Source organism: Zea mays, chromosome 3 (assembly GCF_902167145.1).
Source record: "Zea mays cultivar B73 chromosome 3, Zm-B73-REFERENCE-NAM-5.0, whole genome shotgun sequence".
Taxonomy (NCBI): domain Eukaryota; kingdom Viridiplantae; phylum Streptophyta; class Magnoliopsida; order Poales; family Poaceae; genus Zea; species Zea mays.
This window is the reverse complement of record NC_050098.1, coordinates 235,043,127-235,057,899: the sequence shown is the minus strand read 5'-3', so window position 1 is coordinate 235,057,899 and position 14,773 is coordinate 235,043,127.

Sequence of the window (14,773 nt, the reverse complement as noted above, 5' to 3'; positions counted from 1 at the left end):
AGATGGCTTCGACCGCCTCCCGACCAGAGGCGAACTTGGTGGCGATGTCCATCACTTCGCTCGCCTTGGTGGGAGTCTTGCGACCCAGTTTGCTCACCAGGTCACGGCAAGTGGTGCCGGCAAGGAACACCCCAATGACATCCGAGTCGGTGATGTTGGGCAGCTCGGTGCGCTGCTTCGAAAACCGCCGAATGTACTCTCACAGGGATTCCCCTGGCTGCTGGCGGCAGCTTCAGAGATCCCAAGAGTTCCCAGGGCGCACGTACGTGCCCTAGAAGTTTCCAGTGAAAGCCTTGACCAGGTCGTCCCAGTTGGAGATCTGCGCAGGAGGCAGGTGCTCCAGCCAGGATCGGGCGGCGTCGGAGATGAACAGGGGGAGGTTGCGGATGATGAGGTTGTCGTCATCCGTTCCACCCAGCTGGCAGGCCAGCCGGTAGGGATGAAAACGGTCGGAAACAGTCGGTAAACACTAAAACCGTTTTCGTTTTCATATTTTTATCGAAAATGGAATCGGAAACGGTTAAACCGGAAATGGAAACGATATCGATATTTCGGAAACATCGGAAACGAAAGTTTAATACGAAAAATACATCGGTAATGGTCGGAATCTAAAATACGATCGGTAAACATATGAATATAACAAGTTCACAATACAACAAAGATCACAAGCCAACAATTCACAATATAACAAGTTCACAATATAAGAAGTTCATAAATATCACATGTTTATAGACTCAAAGTTCAACATGTTCTTACTCTAACTATGTATATATTTATTCATCCATATCACATAGTAGAGTACTCTCTCCGTCTACATGAATTTGTCTTTCTAGAATTATCTTAGGTCAAACTATTTAAACTTGGATATTCAATACAAATTATATATATATAGACGCACACAAGAGGACCAATATAAACATGGCCAGGAGCTCACCGCCCATTTGCCCACGACGCGGATTCATCAGACATGCAGCCCACCTGGAGCTCACCGCCCAGTCGCCCACGAAGCGGATTCATCAGACATGCAGCCCACCTACGGACCCACTTCTCCCAGCAGCTTTTAGCGAAGCCGGATAGATGCAGTGCACAACATTATTTAGTCCCACCTCGCCCACCTAAATGTCATCGAGGAAGAGTCTCATCTATATAACAGCCCGAGCCAGATGAAACGGTGGGCACTTGGGCGTGAGCGTCCATTATTGAGTGTGGGTCTTTAATTAGCCTACTTAATTTTTTGTTTTCGGAAAAATTCCGATACCTAAATTCGGTAAATTCCGATTGAAAACGGGAACCGATTAAAACGGTCAGAAAAATCTTATATTGTTTTCGATACCGATTTCGAAACAAAATGATGATAACCGATGTCGGTTCCGAAAAATACCGGTACCGTTGGTTTCGGTCGAAAAAAATCGAAAATAATTTTTGAAAAACCGAAAAAACCGAAATTGTTTTTATCCCTACCAGCCGGTAGTCCGCAAGCCATAACTCCAGCCTTGTTTCCCCCGAGTACTTGGTGATGGTAGTCGGGGCTCGGAACCGGGTTGGGAACGACGCCCGTCGTATGGCCCGGCTGAAGGCTTGCGGACCTGGTGGTTCGGGCGAGGGGCTCCGATCCTCCTCACTGTCATAGCGTCCCCCACGCCTGGGGTGGTAGCCTTGGCGCACCTTCTCGTCGAGGCGGGCTCGACGGTCACGGCGGTGGTGGTCGTTGCCGAGGTGACCCGGGGCTGCAGGCGTCGCGTCCCGCGTGCGCCCGGTGTGGACCGAGGCCTCCTGCACGAGTCGGGAAGTTGCTGCGCGATGCTCCGGGGGGTACCCTTGCCTTCGAGAGGCAGATCTTTTGGCCCATCGGACCGCGGCATCCTCCAGGAGATTCTTGAGTTCTCCCTGGATACGCCGCCCCTCGGTGGTGGATGGCTCCGGCATTGCTCGAAGCAGTATCGTCGCGGCAGCCAGATTCTGGCCGACCTCGCTGGAGGCCGGGGGCAGCCTTGCCCTGGCATCGTCAGCGATACGGTGCTGGACGTCCCGGGCCTGATGACGGGCTTCTCCGGCGAGTGCTCGGCCTGCCCACTCCTGCTCGATGTTTTGCCGGAGCTGCACAAGTTGCCCTGCTTCCTCGTCGAGCTTGGCCTGCATCTCGCGGATTTGCTCGAGCTGTGTGTCCTGACCCCCTGCAGGGACTAGGACCACATCTAGCTCCCGCAGGATGTCAACGCGAGGCGCATGCCCAGAGGGATCGCCATCCTCCGGCATACCAAAGTGGTTGCCTTCGTCGTGACCCCCTAGATCGACGTGGAAACATTCACGACTTGGGCCACAACCCTCGTCGTCAAGGCTGTGGCCATCATCGGAGCAATTGGAGAGGCAGTAGTCACATGCGGTCATGAAGTCTCGCATGGCACTGGGATTACCGAGCCCGGAGAAATCCCAACCAGAGTCGGGCTTGTCTTCTTCCTCGGAACCTGGGGGCCCGTAGGTTGAGACGACCGTCAGTCGGTCCCAGGTCGACCACATACGGTACCCCGGAAGGTTAGGATACACCTTTATGAAAGCGCTCACCTAAGCGGGGTCGCTTGGTGGATCGAAGCTGAATCTAAAAGGCACAGGGTGGAAAACGGACGGTACCTCTCGATCGATGGACGGTGACGAGGTCGCATCGGGGACGGACTGCACTGTTATCTCAGGTACGAGGCTAACGCCCAGCAAGTCCTCCGCGAGAGTGCTGGTGTCATCTGTCCGCTTGGGGTTGGCATGTTGCGGGGAAACGACACTCGTCGTTGTCTCAGGCACGAGGACAACGCCCGACATGTCCCCCGCTGGGGTGGCGGCGTCGTCGACTCGCTCGACAGCCGACGAGGTGCCGCCTCCTGCCTGGCCACGGTTGCCCCGCCTCCTCCTTCTGTGGCGAGGAAGGTGGCGAGACAAACCCAGATGCTGCTCTTCCGCCACGGGGGGAAGACGTTGTCAAGTTCGCCGCCGCCGGGCGAGCTGATGGCCGTCGTTGTCGCTATCGCGCTGCGGGGGGAGGAGTACTGAAGCGTCCCGATCCTTTGGGACTCAGATGTGATACAAATACTAGTCCCAGGAGGCTAGTAAACACATTTCTTACTTCAAATAGTATAGAGTTTATATAAAGGTTATTACAATACCGGGGTACAAGCTCGAGAGAGCCAAAATAAGAAGCGCAGTAGGAAAATATACTAGCCCAAGCCACAGGCAGAACTGGGTGCAGACGCAGCCCCCTCAATCAAGCATAGCAGAAAAGAAGTCTTCGGCTGCTGAAAAACATAAATAAATCTGGGTGAATACACTAGGTATTCCGCAAGCCCACCCCGCTCCCGTAGAGAGAAAGAGACCTATAATATACATGCTTTATTTGGTGGAGTTGAAGTCACTCATCATTTTCTCAGAGAAAGGCAATTACTAGAAGGTTTCTCCCAAAGACTTAAAAGCAGCAAAATACTCAACCACCACTGAGCTTCCCGCTCCCGTGGCCCTGTTCTCTTTTTCAGTACTCATTTACCCACACACATCCCTGTTCATGGAACTCAAGGAAAAATCTCTAATTGCCAAACCATACCAGACTCGTCCATACCAGTGGACACGGACTATTCGAATAGGTTTCAACTCTGCGCAGAGGGGTACACTTTACCCACTAGCCCGGTTTCTGCGATCTCACCGTCGCGAGACCCGAATGCCGGATCTCTTTCCTTACCCGTACGTCCTAACCTTAACGGTTATCCGGAAGGAGTCAGGCCACCACCATGTCCAAACCGGACAAAACTTTCCCCCTCCTTATCCTCCCGGTGCTCCTCAGCCTTCTTAACCCTGGGGTTGGACCGCACGAGTTCGGATTGAGTGACTGCCCACACAGTCTCGAGTGGTTGTACGATAAAGGAGTACAAGTAGTGAAAATGACAAGCCGGTCCTTATATGAGGGGACAATCCTTCTTCTCACACCTAAACTAGCTGAGCCAACACCTTAGGCCCTCCCCTAAGCCAGGGAATCCTTGATCATCCCACTCCCAAGGTGATGAGGGTGAGTACCCTTCATCGCATAACTTTTCAAAAAGAAGTTTTCTTTGGAGAAGCACATTGCCCTTCTTTCCAATTCACATTTCGTATCAGAATGTATATGTTAATGCGGGCCATCTCTCACTCACAATGCAATATTCCCCCATAATTCCCGACCTAGGCAATGGTAGAGAGAGTAGGTAATTTATGCATCAAGGGAAGGATGGACTTGCCTTCGTCGAAGCTTTCCTGGCACAGATGATCTACTTCCGGAAGTTTGGGCTCTGGTCCCTCTTCCGGGGCTACGGGTTCCGGATCAACGGTCCCCGCTTCTTCTAGTAAAACAGGCAATAAAACAATACATCAACAGGGATTCACAAATTATAGTGTGTCATTTTCTAACATCATTATTGCATGTGACCTTAGAAATTATTTTTGATAATTTTTGGTGCATAAAATATTGAGGAGACTAATTAAAGGAGGAAAATGCTGAAAAGGAAAAAGAAAAAAGGTTTCAGCTCTGGTGGGCCGGGGGAAAGGAATCTGGCCCAGCCAGGCGCAGCGCGCGCGCGCGAGGGCACCGGCCTAGCTGCGGCCCAGTGCGATTGATGGCGCGGGCGCGCGAGGGGACGACGCCGTTGCCGTGGGCCCACATGCCAGCGAGAGCGGAGGGGGGGGGGAACGGCGTCACGGTTGACGGTGGTGCGAACCGGTCGCCCGCGGGGAGGGAACCTGGCCGCCGGTGGCCCGGTTCTTGGACAATGCGTAGGTGCCTTAGCACGGGGAGGGGCTGGCGAGCCTAGAGGTGGGCTCGATTTGGCTAGAGGGGGTCGGGAGGGGGCTGTCCGCGGGGAGGCGGCGGAGCTTCGCGGCGGGGTTGCCGTCGGTGAGCTCTGGCGAGCAATCGGGGTGGGGGAGTGGTGTACTGCGTTCGTGGCAGTGTGGCGAAGCTAGGGGGCCAAGCAATCACTTGATGGACCAACAGAGGGGCAGGGAGAAGAGAGGGATGACTCACCGGGGAGGAAGACGATGGCGGCGGCCTTTCCACGAATTGAGCTCGGACGAGGGAGGAGAGGAATGGCCGAGGCCGGTGCGGGGAAGGAGGGGCTCGGTGCGTCCCTTTTATAGGCGCGCGAGGGAAGGGGAGCGGTGGAGCCTCACGGCGCCGGTGAGCTTGCACAGCGCCGCCGATGAGACGCCACGGCGGGGCGGTACCGGCGAGGACGCTGGTCAAGGGGGGGAGGACGGAGCGGTGCCAAACTTCCCTGTGCGGCGAGAAGACGGAGGAGGGGACGGAGGCGATGGCCAGAGGTGACCGCGATGAAGGGACGACGGGGAAGACGACGAAGCGACTGACAAGCGGGGCCATACTGCCAGTGGGAGTGATCGCGAGCGAGGCGAGGGATGGGGCGGCTAACGGGTGGGGACGGCTCGTCAGCGAGAGAGAGAGAGAGCGCAGGGCGGGCTGGCGCACGTGCGCGAAAGCGGGCCGGAAATGGGCCGGGGGAGGGAGTTGCGGGCGCGAGGGGGGGGAGAGCGGCCGCGGCATGGGCTGGATTCAGCCCAGCAGAGGGGGGGAGGGCTTTTCTCTTTTTTATTTTCTAATTCCTTTATCCATTTTTTTATATCTTTTTCCTTTGAACAATTAATAGATAATCTTAGGTGCTGAAAAATAAAATCTAAGTGAGGTGCTTGTGATCAAACAAGGTGTATGCATATGATGAAAGAAGATTTAAGGGAGTTCTTGGAATTTAGAGGATGAAAAAGGGAGAGGGGTAGCTTAGGGTTTCGAACCTAGGTTAGGATTTTTGGGATGTTACAAACCTACCCCACTTAAAGGAATCTCGCCCTCGAGATTAAAACGGGGCTCGAGAAAAGGTAAGGGTATTCCTTCCTCAGAGAGTCCTCACTTTCCCAGGTGGCTTCCTCTTCTCCATCTCTGCTCCACTGAACCTTACAGAGTTTTACTTCTGAGTTGCGGGTCCTTCTGACTGCTGAGTCGAGAATCTTCATTGGCTTTTCTCGGTACTGTAGATCCTTTTGAATCTGAATTGCATATGCCTCGATGTGGGTTTCTGGTACCTTTAGGCATTTGCGGAGTTGAGACACATGGAACGCATTGTGAATATCTGACATGGATTCTGGTAGCTCAAGACGGTATGCTGCGGGTCCTATTCGGGAAATGACGGGATAGGGACCGACGAAACGTGGTGCCAGTTTTCCTTTCATTTGGAACCATTTGACACCCCGCATCGGGGAGACCTTGAGATAAACGAAATCTCCTTCCTCAAATCTAAGTTCCCTTCGTCTATTGTCTGCGTAACTCTTCTGTCGACTCTGACCTTCAAGTAACCTCCTGCGGATCAAAGCGACTTTCTCTTCGGCTTCTTTAACAAAGTCGGGTCCTTCTAGTGTCCTTTCCCCTACATTGGACCACATTAGGGGAGTCTGGCATTTTCTTCCATACAGTGCTTCGAATGGTGACATTTTGATGCTGGCCTGATGGCTGTTGTTGTACGAGAATTCGGCGTACGGCAAACTGGACTCCCAATCCCTGTCGGATGTTAGCACACAGGCTCTTAGCAAATCTTCGAGGGTCTTGTTGACCCTTTCCGTTTGACCATCTGACTGGGGGTGGTAAGCGGTGCTGAAATCTAGCTTGGTGCCCATTGCTTGCTGGAGGCCTTTCCAAAATTTTGAAGTGAACTGCGTTCCTCTATCTGATACTATCTTCCGCGGAATGCCATGGAGCATGACTATCTCTTTTAGGTATACTCGGGCAAGGGCGGCTCCTCCAAAAGTGGTCTTTACTGGAACGAAGTGGGCCACCTTGGTGAGACGATCGATTATTACCCATATGGAATCATTTCCTTTCTGAGTTCGGGGCAGTCCGGTCACGAAATCCATGCCTATTTCTTCCCACTTCCATTCGGGTACTGGGAGGGGTTGAAGTAGGCCTGCAGGCTTCTGATGTTCGGCCTTTGTTCGCTGACAGGTGTCACACCGGGCCACATACTGTGCTATTTCCTTCTTCATCCCTTTCCACCAGTATCCGGCTTTGAGGTCTAGGTACATCTTGGTGGTTCCTGGGTGGATGGAGTAAGCTGAGTTGTGGGCTTCATTGAGCAGGGTTTCCCGTGCCTCTCCCACTGGTACACACAAACGGTTCTTGAACCAGAGGACTCCTTGCTCATCTGTCCTAAGGTCCGGAAGTTGCTCCTTGCGAGCTCTTTCCATAAGTCTAGCTGTCTCTGCGTCCAGACGTTGAGCCTTGCATATGAGATCTTCTAGATTTGGCTTGACTTCCAGGCTACCGTTGTCTCCCAGACATGCATTTAGCTGAGCTGATTCTTTCTTCCAATCTTCCAGAAAGTTGGTTTCTTTAATTCCGAAAGGTTTTCGGCTGAGGGCGTCTGCTACCACGTTGGCCTTCCCGGGGTGGTAGTGGATTTCGAGGTCATAATCTTTGATTAATTCAAGCCATCTTCTTTGATGGAGGTTGAGGTCCGGTTGCGTGAAGATGTACTTCAGACTCTTGTGATCAGTGAAGATGTGGCATTTGTTCCCGATCAGATAATGCCTCCATATTTTTAGGGCGGGCACTATGGCTGCCAATTCCAGATCGTGGGTAGGGTAGTTCTGCTCGTGTGGCTTGAGTAGGCGGGATGCATAAGCAATAACTTTCTCATTTTGCATCAAGACACACCCTAAGCCTTGTTTGGAAGCATCACAGAAGATGACAAAATCCTGGTGTATATCTGGCAGTGTCAAAACTGGTGCGGTTGTAAGCTTTTCCTTGATGATCTGGAAACTTTCCTCACATTTTGGGGTCCACACAAACTTATTGTCTTTTTTGAGAAGTTCGGTCATTGGTTTTGCTATGCTGGAGAATCCCTTGATGAAACGGCGGTAATACCCTGCCATTCCCAGAAAGCTTCGTACTTCACTGACGTTGGATGGTTGTCTCCAATTTGAAACGGCTTCTACCTTGGATGGGTCTACTTCTATCCCTTCTTCAGTCAAGATATGCCCCAGGAAAGCTATCTTCTCTAACCAGAACTCACACTTGCTGAGTTTAGCATAGAGTTGATGTGCTCTGAGTCTTCCGAGGACGATTCAGAGGTGACGCTCATGGTCCTTACGATTCTTGGAATAAATAAGGATGTCGTCTATGAAGACTACGACAAACTTGTCCAATTCTTCCATAAATACCTTATTCATGAGGTTCATGAAAAAGGCGGGTGCGTTTGTTAGCCCAAACGACATCACTATGAATTCATATTGCCCGTATCTGGTGACGAATGCAGTCTTCTGAATATCTGCTTCCTTGATTCTCAGTTGGTGATACCCTGATCTGAGGTCTATCTTGGAGAAGTATTTGGCTCCCTGCAGTTGGTCGAAGAGGTCATCGATTCGAGGGAGAGGGTACTTATTCTTGATCGTAACTTCATTTAAGGATCGATAATCAATACACATTCTCATACTTCCATCCTTTTTAGTAACGAAAAGAACGGGTGCTCCTCAGGGAGATGAACTGGGACGAATGTACCCTTTTTGTTGCAGCTCTGCAATTTGGAGTTTTAATTCTGCTAATTCTATGGGAGCCATGCGGTATGGTCTCTTTGCGATGGGCGCAGTGCCAGGAAGGAGATCTATATAGAACTCTACTCCTCTTTCTGGTGGCATCCCGGGCAACTCTTCTGGAAATACATCCTCAAACTCTTCGATTACAGACATGTTTTCTGTTGCCAGATTGAACATCATCGGATCGTTTACTGGCGGCTGGGCTTGACAGGAAACTGCCTTTCCTTGGTGATCTGTGAGAAGAACAGTTTTGTTTGCGCAGCTGATGATACCTTTGTGCTTAGCTAGCCAATCCATTCCTAGTATCACATCAATCCCTTAGGACGGCAAGATGGTTAAGTCTGCCAGGAACACTACCCCACTTAGAAGAATTCTGACTTGAGAGCACCTGAGTTTGCACAGGAGGTCTGATCCTGGGGTTCGGGTGACCAAGGGGACAGCTAGGGGTGTATAGGGAATGCCATGTTTTTCCACAAACTTAGCGGCTATAAAAGAATGGGATGCTCCCAAATCAAAAAGCACAGTAGCGGGAGTAAATTCAACAAGGAACTCGCCGAGCACTACTCCCGGGGCTTGCTGGGCTTCTTAAGCGTCAACGTGGTTGACTCGGGCCCTGCCCTGGTACTGAGTCCTGCTCTGCTGGCTGTTGGAAGGAGGTGCCTTGGAGGTAGGTGTCGAGGGAATCCTGGGGCCATTCACCGAGTTGGAGTAGGTCGGTCCGGGTGCCTTCAACTAAGGGCAGTTGTTCTTGAAGTGACTGGGGTCTCTGCAGTGCCAACAGGCGTTTGCTGGCGGTTGGTTGCTTGCAACAGAGGGTGCCTGAAGGGAGCTCTGACTCTGCTGACTGTAGCGCGATGGGGTGGGTCCAGATGGTTTATTGAAGCTTGGTCCCCTGGGTGGAAGCCCAAAGGGTCGAGCTCTCTGGTGACGTTCTTGCTGCTGAGCTCGGAGAACATGGAATTTCCTCTTGAGGTGCCCTTTTTCTTCCTCTTTTGCCCTTTCCACTTGGATAGCTTTGTTGGAGAGGTGCGAGAAGCTGTGGAAGTCTTGGCTGGCGAGGATGGTCTTAAGCTCGGGTCTTAATCCTCTCAGGAAACGGGCCATCTTTCTGGACTCGGTGCTGACATCCTCAGGCGCGTAGCGGGCCAGCTCTGTGAACTTGTGCACATACTCACTGACTGTTCTCCCGCCTTGAGTTAGCTCCCGGAATTCATCCTCCTTGAGTTGAACTATCCCCTGGGGTACGTGGTGCTCACGGAAGGCTGCTTCGAATTCTGCCCAGGTAGCATCTCTGACGGCTTCACTGAAAGTGTCCCACCATGCTAAAGCCATTCCTGAAAGCTGATGAGCTGCCAGTTGAACACGCTGATTTTCGGGGCATCCGATGGCTTCCAACTTTCTCTTGATCGTGCGAAGCCAGTCATCTGCATCGAGGGGATTGCTGGACCCCGCGAACGTGGGAGGCTTGAGTCTTAAAAATTCTCCCATCCTGTCCTGTGGCCTTCCACCACCTGGGCGCTGGTTTTCCAGACTTCGAGTGAGGACTTCAATGAGTCGGGTTTGATTGGCTAGAACTTGGGCTAAGTCTAGTGGTAGTTCCGGAGGTGCGGGGAGGTGGGTCTCACCCCTTCTCCGCCAGCCTCTCCTTCAGCTCCTAGAGGAAGTCTTGCTCCAATCCCGGAGGCGGTAGGCGTGGTTTTATCCGAAGCCATCTGCCATGGGAAAAGAGTCACTATCATGCACATGCCATTTTTTTAGTTACTTTATTCATTACATCCAGCCATTACAACACAGCACACTGCTACCATACGTTCATCACACACGAGTCCTATCTAGGGTACTCCTGAACTCCTTCTCTAAAGTGTCCCCAAATTCCTTGAGAAGGTCATCAAGGCTGGCCAGGGACATCTCCTCGGTGTCGGATGAGTCCCTTAACCCGACAGGGAGTAGGGTTGGAGGGTTTCCTTCCTTCTGCTCAGTCTGACATCCTTGGCTTTTGGTCTTCTTGCGGATTTTTCTTGCGGGGGCGAGCTTCTTCAGTTTCTTGTCATAGTCCATCTTTAGGGTGCGGTAAGCTTCACGGGTATTGGTCTCCTCGCCTTCAGCTATTGAGAGGCTCTCTTGAAGGGACGCCTTTTCCCCTGAAAGTTCCCTGACTTTTTCTTCCAGGCTTTCCACCCGGGAGGTTAGGGAGGTGCAGTGGAGGGCGAGGTCATCATATTGGTTATCAAGGGTGTGAAGGTATCCGGCCATGTAGACAATGGTGGGATCATTCTCAATAGGATCTCCTCCTGATAGGGCCTGAAGTCTTTTCCTTTAGGTGGGGGTATTCTTGTTGCTGGGTGGAAAGTAGCGAAGGGGGGTTTCAAAGATCACTTTGTTGTAGTTCTGGCACAGTTGTCGGAGGGCTGTTCGGGCAACATTCTGGCAAGTATCTGGGAAACGGTATCCGGTAAAAGTGACTTGGAAGGAAGAATGGTTTGGATAGTTTCGGCTTTCTCCCAGGTAGACTGCCATAGAGCATTTCTCCATTCCGCCCTCGATATACTCTGTCCAGATGTACTCCGGCTTCTTGCGGATTCCCATGCGAAGCGCACAACTTCGCAAGAGATGTGGGAACCCTTCCACCTCTGAGCAGTAGGATGTCCTAATGGCCAGAGAGTCTTCCACCTGGAATAGGAAAAGAAGGGTCTTGTTAAAATCGGGGGAGAGGAGAGAAAACTTTTCTTGGGGTAAGAGGTATTTTCTTTTTAGGGCAAGTTTTAAGGTCAGGGCTGCGTCCTACGACCAGTCCTATGGCTCTGATACCACCTGAAGCGTCCCGATCCTTTGGGACTCAAATGTGATACAAATACTAGTCCCAGAAGGCTAGTAAACACATTTCTTACTTCAAATAGTACATAATTTATATAAAGGTTATTACAATACCGGGGTACAAGCTCGAGAGAGCCAAAATAAGAAGCGCAGTAGGAAAATATACTAGCCCAAGCCACAGGCAGAACTGGGTGCAGACACAGCCCCCTCAATCAAGCATAGCAGAAAAGAAGTCTTCGGCTGCTGAAAACATAAATAAATCTGGGTGAATACACTAGGTATTCCGCAAGCCCACCCCGCTCCCGTAGAGAGAAAGAGACATATAATATACATGCTTTATTTGGTGGAGTTGAAGTCACTCATCATTTTCTTAGAGAAAGGCAATTACTGGAAGGTTTCTCCCAAAGACTTAAAAGCAGCAAAATACTCAACCACCACTGAGCTTCCCGCTCCCGTGGCCCTGTTCTCTTTTTCAGTACCCATTTACCCACACACATCCCTGTTCATGGAACTCAAGGAAAAATCTCTAATTGCCAAACCATACCAGACTCGTTCATACCAGTGGACACGGACTATTCGAATAGGTTTCAACTCTGCGCAGAGGGGTACACTTTACCCACTAGCCCGGTTTCTGCGATCTCACCGTCGCGAGACCCGAATGCTGGATCTCTTTCCTTACCCGTACGTCCTAACCTTAACGGTTATCCGGAAGGAGTCAGGCCACCACCATGTCCAAACCGGACAAAACTTTCCCCCTCCTTATCCTCCCGGTGCTCCCCAGCCTTCTTAACCCTGGGGTTGGACCGCACGAGTTCGGATTGAGTGACTGCCCACACAGTCTCGAGTGGTTGTACGATAAAGGAGTACAGGTAGTGAAAATTGCAAGCCGGTCCTTATATGAGGGGACAATCCTTCTTCTCACGCCTAAACCAGCTGAGCCAACACCTTATGCCCTCCCCTAAACCAGGGAGTCCTTGATCATCCCACTCCCAAGGTGATGAGGGTGAGTACCCTTCATCGCATAACTTTTCAAAAAGAGGTTTTCTTTGGAGAAGCACATTGCCCTTCTTTCCAATTCACATTTCGTATCAGAATGTATATGTTAATGCGGGCCATCTCTCACTCACAATGTAATATTCCCCCATAATTCCCGGCCTAGGCAATGGTAGAGAGAGTAGGTAATTTATGCATCAAGGGAAGGATGGACTTGCCTTCGTCGAAGCTTTCCTGGCACAGAAGATCTACTTCCGGAAGTTCGGGCTCTGGTCCCTCTTCCGGGGCTACGGGTTCCGGATCAATGGTCCCCGCTTCTTCTAGGAAAACAGGCAATAAAACAATACATCAACAGGGATTCACAAATTATAGTGTGTCATTTTCTAACATCATTATTGCATGTGACCTTAGAAATTATTTTTGATGATTTTTGGTGCATAAAATATTAAGGAGACTAATTAAAGGACGAAAATGCTAAAAAAGGAAAAAGAAAAAAGGTTTCAGCTCTGGTGGGCCGGGGGAAAGGAATCTGGCCCAGCCAGGCGCAGCGCGCGCGCGCGAGGGCTCCGGCCCAGCTGCGGCCTAGTGCGGGTGACGGCGCGGGCGCGCGAGGGGACGACGCCGTTGCCGTGGGCCCACATGCCAGCGAGAGCGGAGGGGGGGGGGGGGGAAACGACATCACAGTTGACGGTGGTGCGAACCGGTCGCCCGCGGGGAGGGAACCCGGCCGCCGGTGGCCCGGTTCTTGGACAATGCGTAGGTGCCTTAGCACGGGGAGGGGCTGGCGAGCCTAGAGGTGGGCTCGATTTGGCTAGAGGGGGCCGGGAGGGGGCTGTCCGCGGGGAGGCGGCGGAGCTTCGCGGCAGGGTTGCCGTCGGTGAGCTCTAGGCGAGCAATCGGGGTGGGGGAGTGGTGTACTGCGTTCGTGGCGGTGTGGCGAAGCTAGGGGGCCAAGCAATCGCTTGATGGACCAACAGAGGGGCAGGGAGAAGAGAGGGACGGCTCACCGAGGAGGAAGACGATGGCGGCGGCCTTTCCACGAATTGAGCTCGGACGAGGGAGGAGAGGAATGGCCGAGGTCGGTGTGGGGAAGGAGGGGCTCGGTGCGTCCCTTTTATAGGCGCGCGAGGGAAGGGGAGCGGTGGAGCCTCACGGCGCTGGTGAGCTTGCACAGCGCCGCCGATGAGACGCCACGGCGGGGCGGTACCGGCGAGGACGCTGGTCAAGGGGGGGGGAGGACGGAGCGGTGCCAAACTTCCCTGTGCGGCGAGAAGATGGAGGAGGGGACGAAGGCGATGGCCGGAGGTGACCATGATGAAGGGACGGCGGGGAAGACGATGAAGCGATTGACAAGCGGGGCCACACTGCCAGTGGGAGTGATCGCGAGCGAGGCGAGGGATGGGGCGGCTGACGGGTGGGGACGGCTCGTCAGCGAGAGAGAGAGAGCGCAGGGCGGGCTGGCGCGCGTGCGCGAGAGCGGGCCGGGGGAGGGAGTTGCGGGCGCGAGGGGGGGGGGGAGAGAGCGGCCGCGGCATGGGCTGGATTCAGCCCAGCAGAGGGGGAGGGCTTTTCTCTTTTTTATTTTCTAATTCCTTTATCCATTTTTTATATCTTTTTCCTTTGAACAATTAATAGATAATCTTAGGTGCTGAAAAATAAAATCTAAGTGAGGTGCTTGTGATCAAACAAGGTGTATGCATATGATGAAAGAAGATTTAAGGGAGTTCTTGGAATTTAGAGGATGAAAAGGGGAGAGGGGTAGCTTAGGGTTTCGAACCTAGGTTAGGATTTTTGGGATGTTACAAGTACCATGTCATAGCTGCCGTCGAGGGACATGAACTCAAGACTCCCGAAGCGGAGCAGCGTCTCGGGCTGAAGAGGTTGCTGGAGACTACCCATCTGGAACTCAACGAGAAGTTATTCGTTAACACGCAGCAGGCCCCTACCTGGCGCGCCAACTGTCGGCGTTTCGACCCGGGGGGTCCCTGGACCGATGAGTAAATTTGTCGCTGCGCGTCCCAGCCCAGATGGGTTGGCGCGAGATGGAACACAAGGAGGAAAAACACGGCTCGTGTTACCCCGCGCCAGGGGGTGTGTGCTTGCAGTAGGGGTTACAAGCGTTCGCGCGCGAGAGAGTGAGCCTGTTCGTCAGCTCGTTCTCCCGCGCGACCCTCTCGCATGAAGGCCCTGGACCTCCCTTTTATAGATGCAAGGAGAGGGTCCAGGTGTACAATGGGGGTGTAGCTATGCGCTAACGTGTCCGGTAGAGAGGTGCCTGAGCCCTGTGTGGCTGTGTACATGCCAACGTGGCTGTTGGAGAGGTGTTATAGCCCTGTGTACGCGGTATCGTGGCCGTCGGAGGAGC